We start from the raw sequence: 4,918 nt of genomic DNA, 5'->3' as shown, positions 1-4,918 counted from the left end.
AGAGGACAATGAGGGCATAAGGCAACAAACTACAACCCCCATGAGACACAAAAGCAGCACAGGAGGTCACAATTATCAAAACAAGCCAAGCCAAAGTGTTTCAACATTCTGTAAAGATAGAGATATTTTGATTTTTCATCCCAACGTGAGATGAAAGCAGATGTTCAAATACTAGGATTTCCCAGAGGATAGAAATTCTGATTTCTGATCAGCTTTAACTGTGACTAGTTATCACACTCAAATTTATAGCCAATTTTATGAATGCACAAATATGCAATTTGTATCCTCAGGATGTCAGTTATTGAAATAATTTCTGCCTATGAGTATAAGTAAAGACACTTGCTTCTCAATATGCAACATCGCTCAACAGAGCTAATGGGTGGGTCATTGAGGGATGACTGGGGTACCTTGTGTTTGTGCTTCCTAGAAACCATCAGCAATTCATCTGAGCTATAAGGTGACTGCCTACTCCATTGGAAATTCTGCTATGAAATTCATAGCAGGAGTAAGCAGTTTTTATTTATAGTGCAATAGTACCTAGGAGACCTGTCATTGTCCAGGACCCCACTGCACTAGGAACTGTACAAATAGAACAAAAAAGATGGACCTTGTTCCAAAATTGCTGACTCACCCTTACACCACACATAATTAGGAGACGATCAGATTGCCTCTTTCAGATATCAGCTCATCCCACATGCTTTTTTTAAATTTAGAAAGTCACACTTTCCAGTCTCAGGAGAATGGTGATGAGGCAGCAAGTGCCGTTATGCAACTCCCTGTCCAGCTTCCATCTTGAGAATGTCATGATGCACACATTCACCACAAGGCATCATCCTATCCAAGGCTCCTGCCATGTTAGCAGTTTGCTGGCAACCAGATTTCCTCCACAGTTGTCCTAGAAAAAGCCCCTTGCTATTTTTATAGTCTAGGTGTGGTAGCACCCAAGACATGCTAGGTGCTTTACAACCACTGGGATTCTCTGCCCCAGAGAGTCCACAGTCTACATCTTCATTCCTTTAGGTCCCCAATTTGACACAGAAGCAGCAACACAAAGGAGCAGATGTAGAACCTGGGAAGCTTTCCAGATATGTCTTGAGCCAAGTGAAGCATTGCACATTGTCAGGTCTAAGAAGGGTCCTTCAGTCTGTCACTATGCCACTGGCAGCATTTAATATATACAGACAGTACACCCTGGATGGCAGGCATCTGATGGAAGAGACAGCAGCATTGACCACAAGCAGATTCCAAAGACAGTTCAAATAAATAAATAAATAAGAAGTCTTCCCTTGTGTGCATGGACTTGTGTCATGCAACCTGCTGGCCTCAGCAATGCTACTCTGCTCTGGGTAGTATGGCAATGAGCTCATGCTGGAGCATATGCTCCATCACAGCCATAAATGTTGCACTAATAGATTATCTTGCTAGTACTGGGCTGTCATTGTAACTGTTATTGCTTCTACTGTCCCATAAGTGCTCTAAGGTGTTGTTCCAAGGAGTTTTGCAGATTGCGAAGCAGAGAAGAATGACAGTGATGTGGCCTCTGGCTCTTCCCCTGAAACAGCAGCTTTTCTGTCATCCCATGGAAGTGCTCTGGTTTCTCTATAGCTCTTGAAATGTGGCTCAAGCAAGGCTGCCAACACACATTCTTTCTTGTCAAACATTGCTCTGATTCTAAAGTCTGCCTCTGAGCAGTGTGACAGCTATCACTCCTGCTAGGAATAGTTAAGCCCTTCAAAGTCAGTTCATATTTGGTTGAGTAAGGGGAGTCATCAGATACCTGGAAAAACAACAGCAGCACTCGCCTTTCATTTGAATGTCCAGCACTGAAATCCCTTCTCACTAACTCCAGTGGGCAGTGAATAAAAACTAAGTAAAACACAGTGATCCAATTTTCATAACTGCACTAAGATAGCATCTCTGCTTCGAATGTTGCACTTGCCATATTCTGGTGCAGTTCTCTTTTGTCTCAGAGCATCAGAAAACAGTAGATTTCCAGTCACTTGGAGTTACCTATTCACAGTGACGTTTGTCAAATTCTTCACAGGCTACCTAAAGTAGGAGTTTTCCTGCTTTTAGAGTCTCTCATTATTCTTATGCCACCTATGTTCTCCCTTCCAGCAGATTAGTATGCTGCACCTATTCATCCTAGGGTGGCACTGTTATCCGATACAATGCACAGGATGAAGAGACCTGGGGATAAGTCAGACACCAAGCTATAGCTGCAGAGTCTAGCATTTCTGAGACGGGAATGTACTTTAAAAAAAAAGAAAAAGAAAAAGAAAAGCTCTGTGCAGAGGGTCAGGTATTTCTTGACACATGCACCGCATTTACTGGAGCAGCATAGTACAAAGCTTTTCTTCTCCAACCTGCCTACCACACCCATCTGCCTGTCCCAATACACATCTCTCCCCTATTCGTATCACCACAACAGTGCTACCTTAAGCCCACTCATCCAGGGGAGCTATTGGTGCAGGTTAATGCTGCCAGTTATTCTGTTGAATCCATTACCATTGGGGTTGAAACCCTAATGAAGTCTAATGTAGTATGAAGATTATACCTAAACGTATATTATCCTGTGTGCACCAAGAGATAGCAGAGAGAGAACAAAGTCCAACAAAGGCAGTGCTTTTCAGCAAAAAGTACATGTGTTACTGAGGATTATCCAGACTGCTTGATAGGTGAGAGCTACTGTCCTGTGGTCATTCTTCACACTCACCTTTCACGCTTACACGAACAAAATCTGTTTAATGAAACAGTGAATTTTCTCCTCTTCACCTCCAAAGCTCTCCAGAACTTTGTTCCCATCAGCATCTCCATCCTTACATCTTCTTTCTACTTGGTCCCCCTACTCCCAACCCTCATGGCTAACCAGCAGTGTGCTAACCTATTAGGGGCCCAAGGCAGGAATATCTCCTGCCCCACCAACACATGATAAAAAGGGAATGGGGGGAATTGAGGGGAGAGAGACAAGCAATTGCTTTGTCTGCTTATGCCTAGTGCCAGCTCTGGGCCTAACCATGTTCTTTGTCTTGTCAATAGAAGCAGCAGTATGACTCTATGCTGCCCACACAGTTAATGTACTCCAACCCCCCCCCCCCACACACCCCAAAAAGAAATAAGCCTCCTGAAAACCCCCACTTGAGGGAAGCAGCCCGCTCTGGATGTGCCTGTAGGGAAACCAACTCTGTTGTTTTGTGCCCTACCCACTTAGTGCCTTTTCACTGTAAGCTCCTCAAGACAGGCATTTGGTTCTTGGTCACAATCTGCCATACCTATGGCAAAGCACCCCCTCTGCTGTGGGATCAGGAGAATGGGACCTAGACAATACCAGACCACACTTTAATCAACCCCTTCATCAGTTTACAGCCTACACATTTCTGACCCAAGGGAATAAGACAGAAGAGAATCAAATCCCAAGCTTAACAGAGCACACAATAAACCAGTCTCATTGTGGCCATGTTACACAACTCTCATAATAGGGGAAACTCAAAAGCTTCAGCAAATGACTGCTGATTCAAGCCACCAAAACTGTACCAGACCATTCAGCCATCTGTCCTCACATGCAGTCTCTCCTCGGACCTTACCTGGTGTAGTCTTCCTGCAGGGAAGGACTGGCTACCCCTGCCAGCATCTCCAGTAGATAAACTGCTGCTCCCATATTTGGTGTCTATGCAGGATAATAAGGGGGCTTCCCTGTAGTCTTTAGAGGTAAGCACCTGCTTCCTGCAATGAAAGAAGGTACAACTCTGTGCTACTCCCAGGTATTTTCAGTTACAGGCTCAAAGAGAGAGCAAGTAAACAACTCAGAGTCGGTTCCTTCAGAGAGCCGAAGCCTCTCACTGTTATTGATTGGGGAATTCCTGGCTGGGCAAGTTATTGTATTTAATTTGTTTTGGAACATCCCCTATTTTTGTTTGTGAAACAAAAAGATGCAATTGCTACTTCTAAGCAAAAAAGACAAACTCCTCTATTCCTAGTCCCAGTTAACTGTTCTCAAAACTGTTTCCTGGTGTTTCTATGCAGTTATCAACAAAAATGTCACCAAAAACACTTAGTTCTACTGAAGTTGTTTGTATTTCACAGACTTGCTGCAAGATCAAAAATGGGCAAATTTCAACAACAAACCTTGTTCTTACAGCTATTGCATCCAGGTGCATGGATGCTACTGCAGCCAAGGCAAAGACAGGATTCAGTCACCCATTTCCCAGGGATTACTAGTCAGACCTTCCTGCCTTGCATCAAGGAACTTGTAGAATAGCACAATTTGATCGTATCACTATTTCATCTCTCCTAATCACTCCTCCTGTGTCCTCACACATAGCTACCTCTCTTGCTGGCTAGCTGCTTGACCCAGGTGCTAGCACTCATTAATCAAGCATAGCTTTGGCCAATTCATCACCTCCAGGATACAGGTTACTGCAGCCGTCAGACACCTGCTGTGGATTGTAGCTCAGACCAGGGCGTAGGGAGGAAGTAACAAGAAGAGGAAAGGGAAGGGATTATGCAGGTTGGTTAAAGGGCACTAGATGAGGTGTAATGGCCTGGGGCTGGAAGTAGAAAAAGTCAAGTAATAATTTACTTAGGGAATTCTCAAAGCTCCATCATCTGAAACTCCAGCACTTGTGCTGGGGGAAGATGGGTAAATGGATAGGGCTCTTCTATCCATTAGTATTATTTATTTTAATACCATAGTGCCTAGAAGCCGGAGTCATAGACCAGGACCCAATTATACAAGTCATTGTACAAACACAGAAAACAAAACATACTGTTCCTCCTCCCCAAGGAGCTTACAATATAAGTATAAAACAAGAGACAGAGAGGGGGGAGTACAAGGAAACAATGAGACAATATTGGTCAGTGTGACAGGCATTGGTCTCAGCACACCATCAGCCTAACCTATGAGATTTCTTCTAGCCGT

General features: G+C 43.9%; 1 long non-coding RNA gene across 1 annotated transcript; it reads right to left on the bottom strand.

Annotated features, from left to right (window-relative positions):
- Positions 1-1,263: 1,263 nt before the first annotated feature.
- Positions 1,264-4,290, bottom strand: LOC123352372. The gene is made up of 3 exons (XR_006574147.1): positions 4,137-4,290; positions 3,585-3,723; positions 1,264-2,190 (listed from the first exon to the last, which is right to left on the bottom strand). It is a non-coding gene; the product is annotated as an uncharacterized LOC123352372 (long non-coding RNA).
- Positions 4,291-4,918: the final 628 nt, after the last annotated feature.

The sequence above is a fragment of the Mauremys mutica genome, chromosome 18 (genome assembly GCF_020497125.1).
Source record: "Mauremys mutica isolate MM-2020 ecotype Southern chromosome 18, ASM2049712v1, whole genome shotgun sequence".
Taxonomy (NCBI): domain Eukaryota; kingdom Metazoa; phylum Chordata; order Testudines; family Geoemydidae; genus Mauremys; species Mauremys mutica.
This window is presented reverse-complemented; position numbering and strand designations above follow the sequence as displayed.